Source organism: Lithobates pipiens, unplaced genomic scaffold (assembly GCF_037356315.1).
Source record: "Lithobates pipiens isolate NorthernLeopardFrog02 unplaced genomic scaffold, aLitPip1_a1.2 Scaffold_30, whole genome shotgun sequence".
NCBI lineage: Eukaryota > Metazoa > Chordata > Amphibia > Anura > Ranidae > Lithobates > Lithobates pipiens.
The window spans coordinates 90,999,080-91,024,581 of record NW_027507791.1 but is presented as its reverse complement, the minus strand read 5'-3'; the positions used below and the strand labels follow the sequence as shown (position 1 = coordinate 91,024,581).

At 42.2% G+C, this 25,502-nt stretch overlaps 1 protein-coding gene and 1 pseudogene across 2 annotated transcripts in view; both read left to right on the top strand.

Annotated features, from left to right (window-relative positions):
• RGS6 (regulator of G protein signaling 6) overlaps positions 1-25,502 on the top strand; it is a 796,961-nt gene that overhangs the window by 139,876 nt on the left and 631,583 nt on the right. The gene's annotated exons all lie outside the window — the stretch shown is intronic.
• Positions 16,191-16,297, top strand: LOC143950452 (U2 spliceosomal RNA; annotated as a pseudogene).

Below are 25,502 nucleotides of genomic sequence, written 5' to 3'. Positions count from 1 at the left end.
AAGCTTTCCTTATCATTGCTTATAAATACATGTATTTCTTTAAAATGTTTAGCTAATTGGGAACACTATAGACAAAATTAATGCATTTTTATAGGTGCATTTTCTCATCCAATGCTGTTCATGTATAACACACGTGTATGTGCCTTTAGCATTTGGAACTCTGGTAAACTCAAGCTGTAATTAGGCATGGGATACACCACCAATGGAAGGTAAGCTACACCAGCAGTCCATCTCAATCTGCCCAGTCTAGACAGGGCACTGTATTTGTACAAACACTGCACCATGACACATGCTTCATGGGAACTTTTGGCAACCAAATGGCCATTTCATGGGTAGGGGTAGCCAGTGCTGGGACAAGGTCATCCATCTGGTGCCCAGGGCAAAAATGGCAAAATGCGCTCCTCTCCCTCCGCCTCCCCCCCCCCTCCGTGGTAAAGAGCGACTTATAGTGGGACCCAGTGACACTAAAGCTCAGTTCACACCTAGACGTTCCGGATTGCAGATGGAGTTGCTGTGATTCTGCCCGCAATTCCCAAATTGACACACAGACACGCTTGCGATCCCACGGTACGATTTTGTGCCAATTGTCCCTCCCAACAAATTGTGACAAAATTGCGGAACGCCTGTTGCCTAAAAGAAGCTCTGGAATGCCTAGGTTCTGAATGTAGCTTAATACACTGATCAGTGCTAATAATATGCACCGACATTGTACTAATGACAATGGCTGAGAAGTAGTTAATATCTAGGGACATCCTAGGGGTTAATTGTGTGCAGCCGAAACCCCAAGCCTAGGTTCACATTGTAGCAATGCGAGAAACAGTGCAATTTCAGCACCGGCTCTCGCATCGCATCTCCCCTGCAGGCAGTTCATGCTGCCCTCTGCAAACCGCTGTGGGTGTGCATACAATGTTAATAACACCCCCAGATCGGTTTGCAGATTGTAGTGCAAACTGTGGATTCGGACAGGAATCGGATCGCATGGGTGAGAACACACGAACATGCAATCTGATTCTAGTGCAGGAAAAAAAAGTCCCTGCATCTTTTTTGTGCAAATCCAATGCGAGTTCAGCCATACAGCTGTATGGCTGAATTTGCATTGCGCAGATATTGCATGTGATCAGCAGTGTGGGTGCAAATCACATGTGATGTCTGTGTTCGCTACAGTGTAACCCTAGGCTGAAACAGGCATTGATGGGTACGTTGCGGTGCTTGTAGCTACCACCCCATTGCAGTATATATACTGCGACGGGTTGGCAAGTGGTTAATTACCAATGGTATTTGTGATATGCAGCATGAAGGGGTTAATGTGTATTGTCAGTGCTGCATTAGTTACAAGTGGCAGTTAATTAACCCCTTTATGTTGCATTAGTGACATCAGTGTTAATTAACTGCTGCAGCATGCAGGGCTTAATTAACACAGACACTTGTGCCACTAATGCAACCCAAAGGGGTTAAATAACTGCCACTTGCCACTAATGCAGCAGTGATAATACACATTAACTACCCTTCATGCATATTAAAAAAATACCATTGGATATATATAAACCGCCCCCCCCCCCAAAAAGGAGTTAACAAATCCATCTGCAGATTGCTTCCTATTGCTTGGTTACTCCTCCTCTAGATCACACTCGCTCCGGAAGCACTCTATGCTCCTTTACACACCCACCTCCCAGCCAGCCTCTCAGCGATGTCATGCCGGGACAGGATTAGGAGATGGCAGTCGGGCGGAGATTGCTCCGCCTGACAGGGAAGTGAAGGGCTCGTCCTTGCTTGTGCCGGGTGCAGAAGCGCATGGCACATCATAGCAGCTCTGACTGGCTGTGCAGTATTCTAGTGCAGCCTGTGTGTACAGTCCAGCCACTTCACCTGCGCCCCCCTTCCTCTAGTAAATTGTCCCGCCCAGGGCATCCGCCCCTTCCGCCCCTGCTTGTACCGGCCCTGGGGGTAGCTTCCTAATTTTAAAGGCTTATATGCAAGTTATTACCATAAAAATTGTTTGGGAACCCGGGTCTTGCCCCAGGGGACATGTATCAATGCAAAAAAGTTTTAAAAACGGCCTCGTTTTTCGGGAGCAGTGAGTTTAATAATGCTTAAATTGACACAATAAAAATGAAATATTCCTTTAAATATCATGCCTGGGGGTGTCCTTAGTATAGGAAAAAAGAGGCAAAATTTGCGCTACAGAATAAAAGTGAAAACCTAAAAATTATTTTTATATAGATGCTGCAGTTCAAATATATACCAAAGAGTTATATATGTGTGTGAAATAGAAAAAAGAAAAAAGAAAAAAACTGCGCAATCCCTAATATCTCATATTAGGATTTGAACTCCCCAAAATAAAGTGAAGAATAAACATGTGCAATATTACATGAGAATACCATACACATCAAACCTATTGTGTGTCATACTTAACACACCACATATAGTGATAAATCTATAACAATGACACTAAAATGATGTTATTAAATGCATAAACAGTGAGTTTCGATAATAATAATGCTCTGAATAAACACAAAAGAAATTAAAAAACGTGCATAAATGGTTAATATGTCCTCATTATAATAGTCCTTGTGGGAATACAAAGAAGCAAAATATAAGTGCCGTTGCACTCTACACCAAAAGACTTTCACGTGTCCATAAAAGAAATGCAAAGACTCTGAATCTTGTGTTAACGTAGAATAAAACGAAGTGCACCACCACCAAAAGAATAAAATTGGCTCCTTACCAGATGCCCTAGTAAGGTGGGCTTATTCAAAGATCAGGTCAAACTATGCATCACGGTTGAATCGTCCAAACCCAATTCCGCTTTGAGGCAAAACTCAAATTTATTGCAACGGGAAGGCAAAATGGTTCACCATAGAAAGGAAAAACACTCCATATAGTGTAAAACCATTTATTAAAATAAAGTAAAGGGAAAAATTGCACTTACAGAATTAAAATGAATACAGGCATATCACCGAAAGGAAGCGTCGGCCGATCGCAACACCTAAGGCGTATCCAAGTTCTGCTGTTGTTTTAGTGAGGCAAAAACATAGCGTGTCACACCGCCCTACGCGTTTCGTGATAAATCACGTCATCTTAGGGTACGGGTGACACGCCATAATGCCTCCATTTTATAGTTGAATGTGGTCCAGGCCACCTCCTCCATTTTGGCACCATAAGCCGCACTTCCGGGTGCGCACCGGAAGTGATGCGTGTACGAGTATTTATTAATTCATATCCTAATATTGTTCTCACCGCGAGGGCTAGAGAGGGACCCAAAATAGATGGAACAAACTGTTCCACCAAGCATCCGAGGCTCAGAAATCGGGCCGTGGGGACAAAAGGAACTACTCGGCCTCATGCTTACAATCGGAACCAAGCCTCGATATCATTCACCAATCAGGTGCGAGGTCAATGGTCGACGCGACGGAAGTGACACGCATCAGCGTGATCACCCGTCCTTCAAATGCGGAACTCCGTGATCACACCCCGCCCACCCGTGCAGCTCGAGGTCACGCACAGAGGCTGGTCCCTTACGTCACTCCTATACAGGAAGAACGTACGTTTCTCATGGCCAAGCCTCACTCGCGCTTCCCCCAACAGGAAGTGCATGCGCTTCACTAAGCCAAGCCTCGTTACTACTATGTGAAGAATGAAAATTAAATATACAGGCTCGTCCCCTGGTTGTGCGGGAAGCTTAACGTCCCACCCCCCGCCCACCCCCACAACGTAAAGGGGACAGAGCCACAAACTCGGATCCCCACACTATGTGTCTCCAGACGCTGGGCAAAACCAAAGGAGGAGGGGACCTGTCCTAACGTCAAACACAATTTGACAATAAAGTACATAAACTCAAGTAAAAACAAATGAGTACAATACCCAAAGCATTAAAAAAAAAGTTATAAATGTAAAATCATGCGCCACTAATAGCTTGCTATTAAAATAATCACATGCCAATCTAATTAGTCTCCCATCCTATAATAGATGGGACACCATTGGATACAAAAGTAATTTATTACTATGTGACAGACTAAAGCATAGATAATGCACTGACAGGACCCATTAAGTTAACAAGGAAAGTTATATAAACTTGTATAAAGAACCAAGTGTGCCAAGACAAATAGAAATCAAGTAATCATTGGCAAACCTCATACACCTTTTTTCACTCATACGATAGGTTAAGCGTTATTAATAAAGGCATTCACATCAGTATCTGTGTTCATGCCAAAAGGGGCATAAGTTTTTAACCTATGTATCCAAGACATTTCTAAGCGTGAGATCTCTCTCACTAGTGCACCCCCCCTCCAGTATGGTTTATATTTGTCTATCCCCATATACAGCGTGTTAGAGGGATCTCTGTCGTGTTTCTCATCATAATGTCTCGACAGGGGATGCTTGTCAAAGCCCCGTTTGATATTGGCAATGTGCTCGTTTAATCTGACTTTTAGAGCCCTTTTGGTCCTCCCTACGTATTGGAGTCCGCAAGGGCATTGTATGAGATATACGACTGCTTCCGAAGAGCAGGTGATGAATGGCTCAACCGTATATCTTCTTTGAGTGCTCGTGGAGACAAAATCAGTAATCTTAGAATTTTTGTTCACATTGCAAGAGCAAACTTGACAATTTTTGCATCTGAAAAACCCTTTGATATTTTGAAAAAAACACCTATTCCTTTCGGGGGGATCTTGCACACTGGGGGCAACCTTACTACCCAACGTAGAAGCCCCTTTAAAAATAACCCTCGGAGTGTCGGGTAGAATGGTTCCTAAGATCGAATCACTGGTCAAAACATGCCAGTGTTTACGGATCAATTGTTTGACCTTCTGGTGCTGCATTGAAAAGGTGGTGACAAAGGGCAATACCATCCTATTCTCGTTCCTAACAGTCCCCCTTTCTGTCAGCAGACTTGACCTATCTCTATTTCGTGCGTTGTGAAACGCCTCGGTTAATAGGTCTGTTGCATACCCCTTCTCCCGAAAACGCTGAGATAAAACCATGGCTTGTTCGTCAAACTTAGTAATTTCAGAGCAGTTTCTCCTTAGGCACAAAAATTGCCCCAGGGGAACGGACTTAAGCCAAGAGTCCTGATGACAACTCCCCAAGGGAATATAAGAATTTCTGTCTGTGGACTTGAAAAAAGTGGATGTGATGAAACTATCTCCACTCACTCTAATATTCAAGTCCAAGAAATTAACCCCTTCCCTACTGGCTTCATAACTGAATCTAATGCCTCTATCGTTATTATTCAGCATTTCCATGTATCCCCGGAGGTCCTGTTCCTCGCCATCCCACAGGAGGAGGACGTCATCGATGTAGCGTGCCCAAAGCACTATCTCCGATCTTCTAGGGGAATCGACCACGTCCTCCTCCCATTTGGCCATGAATAGGTTGGCCAGGCTAGGGGCATATTTTGCCCCCATAGCCACCCCTTTGTCCTGACGGAAAAATTGGTTATCGAACCAAAAGTAATGGTGCCCTGCGGCAAATACCAAAAGCTCTAAGATGAAATCTATCTGTATCTGAGTCAAATCTGAATATCGCTCCAGATAGAGTCTGACAGCTTCAAAACCCAAATTATGGGGAATAATGGTGTATAATGATTTAACATCAGCTGTCACAAGCCACAGGCCCTGTTTTGGTTTGATACTAGCCAACATGTTCAAAATTTGCTTAGTGTCCTTAACATATGATGGGATTTTCTGCACTAGCGGTTGGAGAAAGTAATCTATATACTTGCCCACCCTGCACGTTAGTCAATACCACTGACTATTGGACGTCCAGGGGGGCAAGTAACGCTCTTGTGCAGTTTGGGGAGGTAATAAATTACTGGCGTTCTCGGAGCAATGGGTATTATAAAGAGCTTCTCTTTTTCTGTGAGGATCCCTTTACGAAAACCCTCCTCTACTATCCCAATTAGCTCCTTTTTGTATTTGACCACCGGGTCCCTATCAAGGATTGTGTAGGTCTCGCTATCATCAGTGATTCGATGTAACTCCTTCAAGTAATCGCTCCTATCATGGACAGCGATCCCCCCCCTTTGTCTGCCGGCCTGATAACAAGGGACTTATTGTTACACAAGGTATCCAAACCCTTTTGTAAATCACCCTGTAATCGTGCTTTCTTGACCTCCATCTTATCTAGGTCTTTTAACACTACGTCTCTGAAGACTTTAATATTGGGGGCTAATGTCCCTGGGGGATTGAAAAGTGATGCATTGGCAAGACCAGAATGTTGAAAACCTGAGCTTGATCCATTGCCCTCTCGAATGGGGTTGCCTAACATGTACCTTTTGATGTTAAGTCTACGCACAAATTTATGCACATCCATATATGTCTGAAACTTGCTCAAACTCCTAGGTGGAGCAAATTTCAGACCCTTATCTAAGAGCCGTTTTTCAGACTCTGTAAGTTCCTGTGTGCTAAGATTAAAAATTCCCTTACCTAGGGCCTTTTTCGCTTTAACTGATTGTATGCGCCTCCCCCCTCTGACTCCTCTCTTGGTTCTATAGGCCTTTTTCGGCCTCTGTTGTCCATGGGAAAATCCCACCTACGTTTATCCCTAGGGTCATAGTTTAGCTGAGAGGGTGTGAAGCCCGGACCGTAACTACCCCCATAGGGTCTATTTGGGTGTGGTACTCGCTGGTACTTGTCCACATCCTGTCTCCCAACATTGGGAACTTCAAAATCAGACAATGGGAAAAACCGATTCTGAGTCGGTATCTCATAAGTCTGGTTCCTTCTATTATAGTAGACCGATCTTTCCTGGACAAAGCCCTGGATGGAACCCCAGGGTCCATGACTCACTGGTCCTTGATTGGAAACTCGTCTCTGACTGTTGTTATAGTGAGAATTTTTGTTATTCTTATTTTAATTTTTATTGTTATTATTAATAGGTCCCCTCCCCGGAATACCTCCTACAGGTCGTTGGGATAACCAGGAAGGGGTCCCCCCTGATGATTGCTGTGGGAGTCTACCAGAATCCACACGATTCTCCGCCCTATCCTGCGCCCCTCTCATGGGGTAATGAGTTATATTTTCAACTAGAACATCCTCAAGGAGACCTCTCGAGTTGCTATTAGGAACATTATAAGGAAGAGTGTCCATCTGTTTTTACTTGAGTTTATGTACTTTATTGTCAAATTGTGTTTGACGTTAGGACAGGTCCCCTCCTCCTTTGGTTTTGCCCAGCGTCTGGAGACACATAGTGTGGGGATCCGAGTTTGTGGCTCTGTCCCCTTTACGTTGTGGGGGTGGGCGGGGGGTGGGACGTTAAGCTTCCCGCACACCCAGGGGACGAGCCTGTATATTTAATTTTTATTCTTCACATAGTAGTAACGAGGCTTGGCTTAGTGAAGCGCATGCACTTCCTGTTGGGGGAAGCGCGAGTGAGGCTTGGCCATGAGAAACGTACGTTCTTCCTGTATAGGAGTGACGTAAGGGACCAGCCTCTGAGCGTGACCTCGAGCTGCGCGGGTGGGCGGGGCGTGATCACGGAGTTCCGCATTTGAAGGACGGGTGATCACGCTGATGCGCGTCACTTCCGTCGCGTCGACCATTGACCTCGCACCTGATTGGTGAATTATATCGAGGCTTGGTTCCGATTGTAAGCATGAGGCCGAGTAGTTCCTTTTGTCCCCACGGCCCGATTTCTGAGCCTCGGATGCTTGGTGGAACAGTTTGTTCCATCTATTTTGGGTCCCTCTCTAGCCCTCGCGGTGAGAACAATATTAGGATATGAATTAATAAATACTCGTACACGCATCACTTCCGGTGCGCACCCGGAAGTGCGGCTTATGGTGCCAAAATGGAGGAGGTGGCCTGGACCACATTCAACTATAAAATGGAGGCATTATGGCGTGTCACCCGTACCCCAAGACGACGTGATTTTTCATGAAACGCGTAGGGCGGTGTGACACGCTATGTTTTTGCCTCACTAGAACAACAGCAGAACTTGGATACGTCTTAGGTGTTGCGATCGGCCGACGCTTCCTTTCGGTGATATGCCTGTATTCATTTTAATTCTGTAAGTGCAATTTTTCCCTTTACTTTATTTTAATAAATGGTTTTACACTATATGGAGTGTTTTTCCTTTCTATGGTGAACCATTTTGCCTTCCCGTTGAAATACATCCGAGTTTTGCCTCAAAGCGGAATTGGGTTTGGACGATTCAACCGTGATGCATAGTTTGACCTGATCTTTGAATAAGCCCACCTTACTAGGGCATCTGGTAAGGAGCCAATTTTATTCTTTTGGTGGTGGTGCACTTCGTTTTATTCTACGTTGACACAAGATTCAGAGTCTTTGCATTTCTTTTATGGACACATGAAAGTCTTTTGGTGTCCTTAGTATGCCTGTAAAGTAGCACATTTTCCCTGTGTTTAGAACAATACCACAGCAAAATTACTAAAGGAAAATATTTAATGTAAACTTACTTGCAGCTGTAATGTATTGTCGGGTCCCGGCAATATAGATGTAAATTATTTAAAAAAAACATCAAGGGTTCCCCCCCGCCCATGTATGGATATTAAAGGGAACCCCACATGCAAATAAAAAAAAAAAGCGTGCAGGCCCCCCAAAATCCATACCAGGCCCTTCAGGTCTGGTATGGATATTAGGGAGAACCCTGCACCAAAATAAAAAAAATGGACCCCAAGATCCTAGCCCCCCTATGTGAATGGGTATCGGGTACATTGTACCCCTACTCATTCACCAAAAAAAGTGTCAAAATGTTAACAGTAGACAATTTGGGACAAGTCCTTTATTGAAAAAAATAAATAAACTGTCCATTCATCTTCGATCACAGCGTCCGACAACTGGATAAAAAAATAGAAAATAACTCTGCCTTCATGGGAGGTTCCCGCTAACTGAAGCCTCTTCGCTATGACAGCTGTTATATAGCTGAGGGCGGGTCCACCCGGTGATGTAAACGGGTGACTCCCGCCCCCCTCTGACGTTATGTGATGCCACGTAACGTCATGCCCCAAGGGCCAGGTAAAGGCAAATAAGGGCCACATCAGGCCCCAGGGCTGCAGTTTGGGGACTACTGTCCTACAGAGTATGGTTTATTGTAAAATACCTTTTTATATATACAGTGTATGCAAAAAATTGTGATTGTAAGGGATTAATTGTGAATGTGGAAGTGTTTTTTGAACTGAAAAAGATGACTGCTGGTCTGTGAAAATAATATTGTCTCACTTAAAAAAAAAATTCCAAATAAGCTGCGCTATAATGATCCAAAAATACTATGTGAAACTAGTAAATGAATTAAATAAATCAAAAACAACAGTTTGACAAAATATAAACAAAAAATGCATATATATGTGTTCAAATGTTAGTCCTTTTCCCTGTCAACAGAGATTCTGCTTGTAGTCTCCAACGTGTTTTATCACACCACACCAATAAAGAAAAAGTGTCATCAGAGTTGCAGAGAAAGACTTCCACCACCAACAATACTGCCGCTTACCAGCTAAACTGATCCCATCTCAGAGATCAGATGTCGCCAATATTTGAACACTCCCTCTGAACATGGACTGCATGGAGGATGTATCTCTTTAGGCGCTTAGTTCAAGTAGTTGGTATAATCCTATGGCCACACCGCTCATTGCCCAGCACATACATAAATGTGAGGAATCGCCATAGTGTAATAAAGTCATAAAATGTAATGAATTAAAAAGAATCACACTTACATCAAGTAGGAAAAGAATTTGCTTTCTAAAAAACACAACAGGTTTGCCGGCCGGCTTCGTACAACGCTGCCCGTCGCTTCCGGGTTCAGCGTAGATCGCGGTGACGTCAATACGTCGCTCCTCCCTACGCCGTTTTGTTAAAAATAACGTCTTCCAGGGGCATTTAAAAAATACCATGCCATCATCACAAATTAGACATGTGCAAATTTGTTTCATTACATATTGAGATTTGGACGAAATCTTCATTATTCAGAGATTGGGAAGCATCCGAATTTTCGAATCACAATAGTAACAAAATTTGAAATAAATAATATTGAAAACAGTTAATTAATTCATATATATTTTTTTAATTCTGATGACATGATGTGACAGTTTAGGTTTAGGCCTTTGGTATTGTTTGAAGCATCCGAAATAACGTAACGGCATTACGAATTATCCCAATTCATTTTGATCCATTTGTTTTTATTCTAGTGCATAGCGTAGCGTGAATATTCCAATAAGATTCCTTTTGTATTGAGGTTGAACTTGAGAGACCATTAGTTCCATTTGTATGTGCATGGCCTAACAAAGTCAGTTGGGCAAAAGGAAATTACTTCAACTTAATAACATAATAAATGAATATGTATTAATTTGGATACATTTACTTTATTTGAATGATAGTGGCGCGTTAGTCTTCGACTCTTAGGTAATCAGACAATTCTTTTTGCATTAACATTTTTTGGTGTTATAAAAAATGCACTACATATAAAATGGAAACGAATTACAATAAATACAGTAAGGTTACTTTTGGATGCACGCAACTGCAGTCAATATCGTCCAATCAGCTTATTCCATTTTTTTGTGTGTTGGACTAGCAGGGATGACTCAGAGTATATAAGTAATCCCCCAAAATTACCACATTAAAATTAATATAGCCAATCTTTTAAAATAACTTCCGAAAATTCAGAACAAATAATATATGAAATAAATCTGAATATAAGAACAAATCTGAATAAACAAAACAAATCTATTTTAACATAACAATTATGACAAAACTAAATGATTTACTTAAAGAATTAATCCAAAACAAAACACATTTTTCCGTTGTGCACATGTCTAATAATCATTGTCATTCAATCATAAAGCTTCCTTTAAAGAGGAAGTAAACCCTGATGAGTTTACTTCCTCTTTCATTCCCTGCAAAGGCAAAGCATAATGGACTACTATGCATCGCATAGTAGTCAATTATGTGTCACTTACCTGACACAGGAGCCAGCGATATCACCGCTGTCCCCTGTAGTCCAGCGCATCCATCTTCTCGGTGAGGTCTCGCTGCTCCGCCGCTGTCATTCGGCGAAGGCGCGATTACGTCACTCCCGCGCATGCGCACGGGAGCCGACACGCGTGGCATCTTCGTCGTTGATGATGCCACGCTCAGTGCGCCTGCTCCCCGCTGTCTACGGCGCATGCGCCATAGACAGCAGTGCCTGTCTTTCGGCAAATATCTCCTAAACCGTGTAGATTTAGGAGATATTTCTTGGACCTACAGGTAAGCCTTAATCTAGGCTTACCTGTAGGTCAAAGTGTGTTGTAAGGGTTTACAACCACTTTAAAAAACACATTTCATAGATTTATCCTGCTTCAATTTCCTTTGTGATCCTTTGCATTCAGTTGTCTAACATCTCAGAACTGCAAAGGTTGTAGACACTGAAAGATCAAATGTCTGGACATAGAATAGATAGTTATAAAATGCCAAGCAGCTGCCATGGACCAGAAAGTCCCACTCTGAGTGAGGCCTGAATGTGAGTGCATCTCTGCTCAGAACCACCAGCCCAACATATATGTTTGATACTGGCCCACAAGGAAGCAGATATCCCTCAGCCCAGTCCTCCTCTGATGCAGATTATTGTTTTCTTTACCATAGAGGTTATTAATGTCTAAACTCACACTCTCTATACCTGCAACAAGAAAATAAACATCCAGTGTAATAAATATGTTGTGATGAGGTTTTAATGTGATTTGGTCCTCTGACAATAATGAGCCAGAGGCTTAGGTATACATAACACTTCAAGAGCAAAATGTCCCTGGACTTTAAAGATTATGGCAAGTGTGAAGTACCTCAATGTGTATAAAAATTTTGCTTTCTGAATTGTCAGCTACTTGGATCTATTTGTGAACAAGACAAGCAGTGTAACAGACTGAAGAATCCCTGCACTCTAATCACCAGTTTCCTATAGATAATTATGAAATTATATGTATATGGACCAATAACAGCTTTGCAAAAGCTTCACACATTAAGTTAAGTAAAGTGACTACTGTATAATGAGCCAGAGCCAATTAATTTGAAGATGGGAAGCTGAGAAAACATTTTTCATAACCACATATTGGTAACCCCGGGGTACGGTTATCATAAAATAATTATTCACAAGGGGGTATCTGTAGCATCCGGCAATCCTTTCAGCCACATAACACCTAAGGGGATCAGATAACTAACATTAATTAATCGTCTTGCACTGTGTTACGTGTAGTCGCGTAGTTCTCTATCATAAGTATTGGAGAGTGTAAAACGTAGTTCTGAACAGATAATTTAGTACTTACCATATACCGTTGAGGTAAATTCAAAAAACCTGGAAAGCAAACTGTAACTGTAGCCAGTATTAAGTGCATATTGCATATTCTCCATAAGTGTTCCTCATCTAGTTATTGGGTTTGATAAGCTTGTGCAAAATCTCATTAAAGTGGTTGCAAAGCCATATTTTTTTCCGTTAAAATAAAAAACATGTTATACATACCTGCTCACTGTAATGATATTACATAGAACAGTCCCATACCTTCTTTTCTGGGGTCCCCCACTGGTGCGCTCTGATCTTCCTCTTCTCCAAGTTCCCCTGAGCAAGCAATGTGCTGAGGGGAACTTGTATGGGCTTGTTCCTGAGCTGGGCTGTGTGTGTCTATAGCACCTAAGTGGCCCCACCAACACCATCAGGGATTTAACAAAACTGCTTACCAAATCCTTTGACCCCACTAGTACAGGATGGTCAAAGCCCTTGTACACACGGTCGGACATTCCGACAACCAAATCCGACGGATTTTGTATGAAACTGTTGCATACACACAGTCGGACAAAGTTGTCAGAAAATCTGATCGTATTTAGCGTGATGGCGTTATTTCGTTAGGACGGGACTACGTTTAGGCTGGTAGCCAATAGCTTTGGTCTAGGAATTTGATCTGAGCATGCGTGGCACTTTGTCCGATCGGAATTCTCTACATATGATCGGACAAAGTCCGATCGGATCATGTTGTTGGAAAATTTTATAGCCCAGCTGGAAAACTGGATACTCCGACGGAAACAGTCCGATGTAGCCCACAAACTGTCGGATTACTTGACAACACGGTCCTATGGGACATTGTCCATCGGAATGTCCGACCGTGTGTATAAGGGCAAACAGTGCATATGTAGACACAACATCCAGTTGCTAACAGGGCTTTCATGATATCTCTGGTATACAGTATATGCAGCCAACAGGACAGCTTTCGCTCAAAGCACATGCACTCCAAACAGAGAGGAAAGACTCCAGATTGTGCAGATTAATAATGTTTATTTTGCATAAAACCACAGAAATAACCCACCTCTAAGCTTCAGCTGAAACTCAGTGCTTAGCCTCTAGTTCTCATCAAATGTCACTCGTCCCAATTCTGCCCTACACATTCTTGCCAATCAGCTGTCAATCAGGGGTTGAGGAGGGGATTTACTAAAGAAGATAATAATAATAAAAGTGAACCTGTTAAAAAAACTGAATTTTACAAGATTAGTTAATTGGAGTAAACCCAGCTTCAATTTATTTACTAATCTCAGTGAAAATTTATATTGAGAAATAATATAATACATTTTAATAAGCTACCCAATATTCCTACAAACCATTGTTTTGAACAGGGGGGTCTATCTAAAGCCGCGTACACACGTGGCGGACTGTCTGGCCAACTTAGTCCGTCAGACAATCCGACGGACAGTCCGTCATACTTTCGAATGAACGGACTTGCCCACACACGGCACTTTTTGAGCGGACTAATATGGCGGACTAAGTCCGCCATACTATCCGCCCTACTTTTGAAATGAACGGACTCGCCCACACACGCGGAGGAAAGTCCGCTTATTTCGAGCGGGTCTCCAGGTAGGCGGGGCCCGCGACAGAGACGTCGCTGGCCCCGCCGCCTGGTATGGACTTAAAGGGGAACCCCAACGCCGGAAAAAACGGCGTGGGGGTCCCCCCCAAGTCCACAACAGACCCTTGTCCGAGCACGCTACCCGGCCGGCCAGGAAAGGGGGGCGCTCGCTACATGGGTAGCAAAAGAGCTACAAGAAGATAGCGGAGGAGTCCGGCGAGAAGCCACCACCTATAAAAGAGCTATAAGAAGGAGCGGTGGCCCGGCAGAAGAACCGAAGAGGGGGACAAGACCCCCGAAGTCGGGAGAAGAGGCCGGCGGCGAGGAAGAAAGCCGGACTCCTCCGCTAGCAAAAAAGCTACAAGAAGATAGCGGACGAGTCCGGCGAGAAGACCCCCGAAGACGGAAGACCCCCGGAGCTGTGCAATAAAATATTTTAACCCCGTGTTGTGTTTTTTTTGTACTTTTTTTCACAGGTGAATGGGTAGGGGTACATTGTACCCCATACTCATTCACATAGGGTGGGGGGCCGGTATCCGGGGGCCCCCTTATTAAAGGGGGCTCCCGGATTCCGATAAGCCCCCCGCCCGCAGACCCCGACAACCAACGGCCAGGGTTGTCGGGAAGAGGCCCTTATCCTCATCAACATGGGGACAAGGTGCTTTGGGGTGGGGGGGCCGCGCGGCCCCCCTTCCCCAAGGCACCCCCCATGTTGAGGGCACGCGGCCTGGTACGGCTCAGGAGGGGGGGGCGCTCGCTCGCCCCCCTTTCCTGGCCGGCCGGGTAGCGTGCTCGGACAAGGGTCTGTTGTGGACTTGGGGGGGACCCCCACGCCGATTTTTTTCGGCGTTGGGGTTCCCCTTTAAGTCCATACCAGGCGGCGGGGCCAGCGTCATCTCCGTCGCGGGCCCGGCCTACCTGGAGACCCGCTCGAAATGAGCGGACTTTTCTCCGGGCGGGAAAAGTCCGCTCATTTCAAAAGTACGGCAGACTGGCACACACACGGGCGGATTGTCCGCTGAAATGCGAGTCCGACGGACTGTATTACGGAAATTCCGAAATACTTAGTCCGCCAGACTGCACGCTGAAATGTGTTTCGGCGGACTAAGTTGGACAGACAGTCCGCCCGTGTGTACGCGGCTTAACATGGCATTCTTTATAGCTAAGCAGTCTTTTCATGTGTAAGTCTTCACAACTGTGCAGTCTGTCCACAGTGGCATGTTCTGCACCAAGGTATTATAGCTGTGACCTATGACTACAGCAGTTACAGCACGTAAGGTCAGAAGCTCTGGACTTATGACATTATTCAACCACCTAATTATTCAACTACACTGTGGCACATGGTGGATGTTGTCTTGATGTTAGTAGGGTTTAATGATTTGGCAAACTGCACTAAAATCAAGGCAATATCCGCCATTTGCCACAATGTCAATCGGCAGTATTGCCAAGCTGACAGATTGAAATTTACTGTCATGACACCCAAAATTTACTGACGCAGCCATGTTTTTACTGGCATTTCCAAAAGTTACAAAATTACAGTTTTAAGTTCAAATTTCTCTATTTAGGCTACAAACGAGTACAATATGTAATTAGCAATGTGATTTAAAGTAGCTAATAAGGCAAGAAACATATTTCTTATTTTATTTTCAATATAGTAAGTAGCTCAGGGGGAGGACACAGGAGGGCAAGAAATTAGAATGGGCAGAAAACACATGAAATTGACTCTGACAGTGATACTGACAGCAGTGTGCACCAGTACAGATTACCGACATGGCACATGCTCAGGCACTGCCTCCACCAGACCCACCTGAAACACACTGTAGCAGGCACCCTAGTAGTATGGTCTCGGCTGGCCATATTGTTTACTGGCAACCTTTTCTTTTTGTTGGCATTTACTGGCAGGGGTAAATTGCCTGTTTTTTACTGCTACCAGTAAAAATACTGACGGTTGGCAACACTGTCAATCTGCTACATATTCCAAGTCCTTTTACTCTACACACCTTTTAAGAAACACACTCCTGCTATGTTTAAATATCAGCAAATTGTATGTCCAGCTGTCATTTTACTCATATATGGGGATGTTCTCTCCAATGTTATGGAGAGAACACCACAGGCTCCATTAGGTGCTCTGCCATTTATAATTAAAATGTAAAATGCATGTGCAGGGTACAGCAATTAGAGCAATATCCTGTGGTGTGTGGAGCAGATGCTGCTTCCCATTTTAAATAGGGCCCCTTGGTGTTACTGCTTCACCAAAAAATAGCTACTAGTTACCCACAGCAGGGTCAATGGGGTCCACAGCCATGGATATTAATGACCATAGAATACTGGCAGATATTCAGTGCTGTCTCTGGCTCCAGGGACCCAAGCTGCAAGTTACATCGCTTCTCAGCCTTTTGGCTAAGATCAAGTATAGTATCTCTGATTATTGTTCTTTGGAAACAGAACAGCACCCTTTTGAACAGGGGGAATTGGTTACTAATTCCTGATATAATAAAGTGGGCACTGTGAGAAGTTTCCGCTCCTCTTGCGTTAAATCTGGCCTGGTTTACCAGACTTGCCTCTGGGTGTAGACAGGACTATCTCTAACATTTTATTGTAATTTCAGATGTTGTTCCCAATATTTAAAATTTCTAGCTTTCATTAAAATAATACCTAGTAAGCTCAACATATTGGTCCTTGTTCAGACACTTCTTGTTAAGGAGTGACAATTGTCCCCCAGTCTTGCTTCTATCACATGGGCCCCAAACTGAGAGTACAAGCAATTTTGCAGAGACAAATTGCATGGGCATGTTTTACTGCTGTCACCATCAGGAACCCAGCCCAGTGCAAAGATTAGCAGCCAACACTGGAGTGAATCCATGTAGATGAGGAGTAGCTGAAAGAGGTTGGAGGAGATCAACAGCATAGATATACACAAAAGGATGAAAAGGGGAAAATATGGCTGCTAGTTAAGATACACAGGTGTTGATTTACTAAAATTGATTAGTGCAAAATCTGATGCAGTTCTGCATAGAAACCAGCTTCCAGTTTCTTTTTTTAACAAAGCTTAATTGAACAAGCTGAAGTTAGAAACTGATCGGTTACCATGCACAGCTGCACCAGATTTTGCACTCTCCAGTTTTAGTAAATCAACTCTATCTTGTATTTAAGATAACAAAATGTCATCCAGTAAGCTTTTATATTTGCTTTTGGGCAAATATTACAAAACATCCCTTAGTTTAGTTAGGTATTTAAAATATGACTAGTACATAGCTGCCAATTACTCCTGATTTGGAAGTCCCTCAGTCCCTCTTTCCTCATTTGTCCCTTGTGGTCTAATATATACCTTTCTTTAGATTTCTAAATTGTTGCGTTTGCAAATTTCAAAAGCCAGTATACATAAATAGTAGTGGTAAAAAAAATCACTTGTGGATTTACCCAATAATTTTTTGTGTATTCTCCATGTAATAGGATGTGTCAGAGGTGTGTCCTTTGCCCACTTTTTGCTAATAATCCCTGTTTCCCATCTTAGAAATTTGAGAGGTATGCTAGTATATATGCATGAAAGTGATACTTTACAGTATTCATTAAAGTGACATTAAACCTTCAGCTTTTTTCCCTTTAAAATACCAAACATGTTATACTTACCTGCTCTGTTCAATGGTAATGCACAGAGCAGCCTCCATCATCTCCTCTCCTGGGGTCCCTCAGCTGCACTCTTGGCCCCTCCCCTTCGGCAACTTCCCATGGAGGCACTTGTGTGGGCTTGCTCCTGAGCTGCTTTGTCTGTGTCCATTGACACACAAAGGGCTGCTCGGCCCTGCCCCCTGCTCTCTCACCTCAGACTTTGGCACCTACTGCTATCAATCTGTGTAGTGAGGTGGGACAGAGCTGGGACAACTGTTCTCAAGAACACCACTTTATCATGTTCAAGCTCGGGTAAGTGTAAGGGGGGTTGGGCAAACACACACAGTAGAGGAGGTTTTGGTAAACCCTTACAGACCACTTTTACCTACAGGTAAGCCTAGATTAAGGATTACCTGTAGGTGCAAGAAATATCTCCTAAACCTACACGGTTTAGGAGATATTTGCAAAAGACAGGCACCGATGTCTACGGCGCATTGAGTGTGCCATTTCTAGTGGCGATCGTGCCATTAGTGGTGGCTCCCATGCGCATGCTATGCATACTAGCTCATTATGCCTTTGTCTTGCAGGGTGTATATTTTTTTATTTTTTTCCAGAGGGTTTACTTCCTCTTTAACAACTGCTTTATTGCAATTGCAGGAAAGGGAAGTCCATGTGGGAAAAGTCACTCTATACTGTGCCACTGAAATCTTTTCTATTTTGTGTTATATCCAATGGCATATCAAGAGTTGGGTAGTGATAGCAGTTCACCCCACGTACAGGCAATAGGAGGGTATATGTTCTGTGGTTAATTTAAAAACAATGTTACAAATGACATCTTCATGCCATCTTCACTGGAAATTCTAAACAATCAGGGTATCATCACAAGCAGGCAACAGAGGCATGTTTATTGATTTACCAGATCAGAGTCCTTTGACACCGAGGTTGAACCCTCTCCTCCAACTCTGTCTACATTGTTTCAATGCCAGTGTCACTTGGCAGAACCAAAACTTAGTGAATATACTTCCATTTTTGGCTAAGGACAGTCAGGGCAACCAGTGTGTAACATATGCTCAGCTTTGCGGGGTGGGCCCTATGTTAACTGCAATGCAATTATACTTTTGAATAAATGTGTTGTTAATGAAAAGTATAAAAAAAAACCGACAGTACTTTATATTGTAAACAACAATTCATTTCATTAGCTTCTCTAAAATAAGTGATTGTTATCTATGCATAGGTCTGCAATAGATTTACCACTGGAGATGAGATACATTTTGAAGACACACTATAAGAAACTGGTCAAGGGTAGGTTTTATTCTGCTGAAAAGCTACAGTGGGGAAAATAATTATTTTATCCCCTACAGATTTTGTAAGTTTTCCCACTTACAAAGAAATGAAGGGTCTATAATTTTTATCATAGGTGTATTTTAAATGGTGGCTACAGAAGATCATTCAAATTTTTTTTTTAAATATGATACTAAATTGAGTTGCAGTTCATCGAGTAAAATAAGTATTTGATCCCAAAGCAAACATGACTTAGTACTTGGTGGAAAAACCCTTGTTGTTAAACACAGAGGTAAGACGTTTATTAAATCCTTACGATTTCTTAGCTGTCCCTTGACAACTTGAAGTTTCAGCTCCCTCCATAAATTCTCTATAGGGTTAGGGTCTGGAGAGTGGCTAGGCCACTCCATGACCTTAATGTGCTTCTTCTTGAGCTACTCCTTAGTATGATTTGGGTCATTGTCATGCTGAAAGATCCATCCATGACCTCATCTTCAGAGGGAGGAATTTATGAATTAAAGCTTAAAGCTTTCATAAATATGTCTCATAATCTGTCTCATTGCTCCCGTTAAAGTGGTTGTATAGTCAATTTTTTTACTTTTACCTACAGGAAAGCCTATAATAAGGCTTACCTGTAGGTAAAAAAAATATCTCCTAAACCTGTACAGTTTAGGAGATATTCCCCTCGCTATGCGCTGCTGACTGCAGCGGCGCATGCGCACAAGGGGATTCTCGGCTGAAAGCCCGGCAGACGCCGGACCCTGCCGGAATGAAATCTCCCACGCGCTTGCGCGGGAGTGACGATAGTGCGGCTCCGGCCACAGCGCCGGAGCCGCGATACCCGGAAGAAACGCAGAGGGAGCATATCAGCTCCCTCGGCGTGGATCGGGCCAGATGTCGGGCCTCGTTCTAAGGTAAGTATTTCATAATGAGCTAGTATGCGGTGCATACTAGCTCATTATGCCTTTTCCTTTGCAGGTGGCAAAAAAAAACAACAACACATTAGCGGGTATACAACCACTTGAAGCACTGCTGTTCTGTGCGGGTTCAGCTGAACTCACACGATTTCACTCCAACATGTCAGTCCCTATTTAGGCCACCATTCGCAGCACGAAATCGCAAAAAGCAGTACAGAAACTACTTTTTGAAATCAGTGTGGCTCCAAAAATGCAGCGCCACACCGATTAGGACAGGCCATTGCTGGCAATTGCTGCCAATTTGCATGTCGCATGTCAAATGGTACCAATGTGAACCAGGGCTAAAGATTATTACCTAACTATCATTTATTGTTCTTTTTTTTTAAGGTACATTTCTCTTGGTCACATCTACGCATCATACAGTTACATCTGATGGCTTGTGAAGGTGTCATCGCCTAACATTTTCAAGGAACAGTAGCATGATATTTTCCCTCATAAGCCATGATGCCTGGAAACTGTGTAAACAACACAGATAACTTCTGCTACATTTATGGCGAGGTTACATTTGTATCTCAAAAGTGCAGTATAACAGCAGTGGTAAAAAAGGCATGTCAACTATATTTTGGATGAGGACAAGAGTAGGGCTCCTCAATATTGTTGCATTACATGTTGCATTACATGTGCAGTTTATCTGCATCATTGGCTAAACAGGAAGAAAAAGTCTATGCCTTTCACAGTCCCAATGGTGTGGAGGGAGCATAAAAATGTTACATGAAAAAGCACAAATGAATGGAAATTTATGTTATTGATATCAATAAAAATACATGTATATTTTTATACATTTATAATGATTGGTGTGGCACCATACTCATTGCTATATCACATTTTGCAGAAAAGTTATGGAGCATAATCACACACCCCCCTCGTAATTTTGAATTATTTTGATGCAATTTTGACTTGAAGCTGTATCTTGAAAACTGGAGCCAATTAATATTCAGGACTTAATTTTCCATCAGTGATCCAATTCTGGTAAAATGTTGCTACTTTCATTTAGAGGCTTTCTCCTTGTAGACCAGTGTAATTAACAGACCATATTGTGTCCTGAAAGATCTATGCCTTACTCCATGGAAACATAAATGTGTGATTGGAAGAGGCAAGTTCTGTCATTCATATGCCCATCCTACATTCACATAACCCTTATTTCTGGAAAGAATAGTGCAAGTTCTATGAATGTAGAAGGCAAACAGAAGGGGCGGTTAAGAGGTGCCACAGGGGTCCCTGCCATAAGGTCAGAATGATTAGTTAGACCGGAGTTGGAGGGATTTTCACGCTACTGTGGAAAAAGAAATTACTTACGTCAGTGTCACAGTTTGAATTTGAAACATATTTGTGTGAACTATGAAGTTACGTCATGGATTATGGAAACTAACTAGTGTCGTATATAGTGTATACCACATTTACCACTGACTAATGCAGAGTTGCAATGCAAGGAGATCAGCTAAACATAGTTGGATCTGTATGTGCGTTATAATTAATCAAAATTAGTCGATTAATTGATTTTAAAAAATCGATTAATCGAAAAAGAAAATTTTAATCAGTAACAGCGCTAAAAAAAATGTAACTAAACTTTAGCTTTAGGTATAACTCAGGGATTTGCACCAAATGGCTAACACTCGTATGCGATATTTTAAGATGTCTTCTTGTTTTAGATAAGGGGCCAGCAACTCTGCATTTCATTTGATGATCTTATCATCTGTATACTAATAATACAGTAATACAATAATACAGTAATTATTCTTTAAAAAGATGCATTGATTTAAGTAATGGCATAGACAAGGTCTAGTTCCAATAAACTGAATCCCCAGTATGGCTTATCGGCTGTTTTCTATCATTGTTGCATGCTGTAAATGTATTTATGTTTTTGGATACATTTTATTTTGCTTGCAAATGCCTTTAAATAGATAGTTTTCTACTAGTGAAATTGCATTCACTGCCCTTTCACTATAGTGTGCTGCTCCTCGGCAGTGGAGAATCTGTATAGCTTCTTCACAATTCCACCCCTGACAGGTCAGTCACAGAATGGTGGACAGTGCTGGCTGAGAATTTGGAATAGATAAGAAATGGCAGCATCTCTTGTTACAAGCATTCTACGGTGGAGCCTGAGTTTGTAAGACTGTGGGGTACACTGGGCAGTTTAGATCAACTCTGGTGCTGATTGGACTGCCCATTCATATTTTAAAAACCTGTGCAATATCTATACCAAAGAAGGTGGAGGTGGAGGTAAAATCATGAAAAAATGAGGTTGGTACATGCATCTATTTATGTACCTTTAAGGTTTTTAGCCTACAGGTGCTAGATGGTGGACATAGGACAATCCTTCTTATAGTGCCTTCTCACAGCAGCCCCTAGTTCTGTAACTGTGTATTGCTTATTTACTATTTCACTGGCTACGGCATACAACAGTTTTTTTTAAGCAGAAAGCAGCAATGAATTATAGTTTTGTTTTTTTTATCGAAAGTAGAAATGCCCCTCTAACCCATTTCTGTGGAGTTATCCATGAAAATGTATGATGGATTTTTAGCAGAGTAAAATAATATACAGTATTTATCAGCGTATAACACGCACAGGTGTATAACACGCACCCTAATTTTAAGAGGGAAGTTTCAGGAGAAAAACAGATTTTTTAAATAAACAAATTTGAATTAAAATAAGGGTCAGTGCCCATCAATGCAGCCTGTTTAGTGCTCATCTGCAGCCTTCTTATCTCCCATCAATGCAGCCTGAACAATGCCCATCTGCAGCCCCAATGCGGCCTGATCAATGCCCATCCATCTGCAGCACATGTCATCAATGCAGCCTGATCAATGCCCATCTGCAGCACATGTCATCAATGCAGCCTGATCAGTGCCCATCTGCAGCACATCTCATCAAAGCAGCCTGATCAATGCCCATCTCCATTTCATCCAACATTGAACAGTCAAGCGTTGGGAAAATTGCCCATGGTGGGTATGAAAATGTAGTAATGTGAAGTTACCCAAGGTAAGAATGTAGACATTAGCATTCAGCAATTTGTAGCTTGACTAAGGATGAGCTTGATTTCTGAATGCTGCATTTTGCATTCCAACTCGGTGCTGCTCAAATGCATAAATATGAGCAAATACATGTGTTTGCACCAAAAGCTGTACAGGCAGGTATCCCTTTGATCGCCTCTGATGTTAACTTCTTCCCTGCCAGTGTCCTTAGTACAGTGACAATGTATATTTTTTACCGATCACTGTATTAGTGTCATTGGTCCCAAAAAGTGTCAAAGGTGTCTGATTTATCTGCCACAATATCGCAGTCACTGATCACCACCAATACTAGTAAAAAAAAGTTTGTAGATGCTATAGCTTTTGTGCAAACCAAACAGTATATGCTTATTGGTATTTTTTTGCCAAAAATATGCAGTAGAATACATATTGGGCTAAATTGATGAAGAAATTTGATTTTTTACAGATTTTTATTGGGTATGTTTTATAGCAGAAAGTAAAAAATATTTTTTTTGTATAGAGCAAAAATTAAAAACTGCAGAGGTGATCAAATACCACCAAAAGAAAGCTCTATTCGTGGGAAAAAAGGACAAACATTTGGGAACAATGTTGCTTGACAGCGCAATTATCAGTTAAAGTAACTCAGTGCTGTAAAAAAAATGGCCTGAAGTGGTTAATCAAGCCTTCCCGGTCTTCTAATGCCTGCATGGAAGCAGTGTATATGGATCGGTGCAACCTCAAAAAAAACTTGCAAGTTGTACCCAAGCCACATGCTGTAGGGGCGGCCTGTAACGTTGCTTCGTGCACTGGATCCTGCATGGGTGCTCACGTGTAAAAATGGGGCTATGTTTGGATTAATTCAAACTTTTCAAACTTGGCTCTAAATTTCAACCACTCAGAGCTCAGTCTCAGGTGGATGACCAGATGTTACATCTCACCACTAGTAGCATACTTTAATACCACCTCAGTGTAGAGCCCTTATAATATATTCAGGGGCTTCCTCACACTTTTTCTCCTTGAGGATTCATTACAAGATGGTCTACACCTAGATTACTGCATACTCCTTACTTACACGCCTACCCTATACTCTGCACACTGTTCTATGAGTACCCCGCAGGAGAATAACCTCACTTGTAGCTATGGCAGAGACCAAGTGAAAGAGAACCAATGCAAAAACACAGCTAAACATTCGCCCCATCGTAGGCCTACACAACACTGAACCTGTTGGGTGGCACAGTGGTGTAGTAGGTAGCACTCTTAGCAGTAAAAAGGGTCACTGGTTTGAATCCCAACCATGGCCTGGAGTTTGCATGTTCTCCCTGTGCCTGCGTGGGTTTCCTCTGGGTACTCCAGTTTCCTCCCACACTCCAAAGATTTGCTGGTAATTTTGGCTTCTGTCCAAAATTGGCCCTGGTAGATGAATTTGAGTTGAGGACCTTGGATTGTGGGCTCCTTGAGGGTAGGGACCAATGTGAGTGTGTGATGTATGTGTAAAGTGCTGTGTAAATTGACAGCACTATATGGCTACCTTAAATAAAAATAATATGTAATAGAGGAGCATCTTAATGAGACACAATGTATAGGGATACGGACAATATATATATATATATATATATATATATATATATATATATATATATGTATGTATGTATATCCCTATATGTGCATTCAGAAATGTAAGTGGGATTAAATTGCGTAGATTAAATGAATAAAATGCAATCATCATATAGGAAATCCAAATGGAGAAAAATGTATAATGTATACCATTAGTATACAGTGTGTAGAATGGTGTGCTAACGTGTGTAGAAAATACTGGATCCCTACACGTGCATCCAAAGTAGAGTTACATTGAATAGATTAAATAAATAAATAATAAACAAAATCAATACATTTCATCATATAAATTGGGGATATTAATAGGGATATAGAACTTTTTTATACACTGACAGTGCACTATATTACACACTCTGTATGATAAAGTCTATTAGGGTGACCTCACTAATTGATTTATTTACTGTATTTATACATCACCTGCACATTACACTGCCTGTCTTATATATTTCATACAGCACTTGAACTTTAACGTGGCTAGTGGAAAATCACTCCTGGAGGTCACTCTTCAGGTGACGGGCAGCGCCACCCACCCATTTATAAAATACCTATAATTTTGGTGCTTTATTAGTGGAGCCCCTAGGGGAGGCAGCAGCCCAGCCTTACCAAAGCATGGATACCTACGATTTATACATCCTAGCCTCTAGAGCCAACAACAAACTATCTCTGTTTGTTGCCAGAACCAAGGTTTCAACCTCATGTGCATTGATAATCCCCTGGTCTCAGTACAGGCTAATTTCTGCTTTTCCTCCAATCCTACCTTGTCTGCTCAAGAAAAAAAAAAGAAAATGAGGAAAACAGTGATATTAATTGCAACAAACTGGCCCAAAAGAACCTGTTATGCAGACATACTCAGACTTCTAGGAGATAACCCCTGACTATTTTATGGCCCTCTATTCCCTCCTGCTTCTAGGTCTCTGGCAGTTAAGCCATGGCATGGTGGCTGAAATCCATGTATTACAGGATAGAGGAGTTTATGAGTCTGTGATTCCTACCTTGTGAAAAACAAGAAAAGCTTTTTCCAGGCTATATTATTGGCTATATTATTGCACTTGGAAATCCTTTTTTGTCTGGTGTGAAAACAGGCACTCCAATCCCAAAGATTACTCTCTGGTAGATTACTCTCTGTACCACACATTCTGGCCTACATTTGAGTCTTGACCAGAAATTTGCCTTAAAGGGTAACCTCTACTTTCGAAAAAACATAACAAAAAAAATAATAATATAGTATATACAATTGCTAAA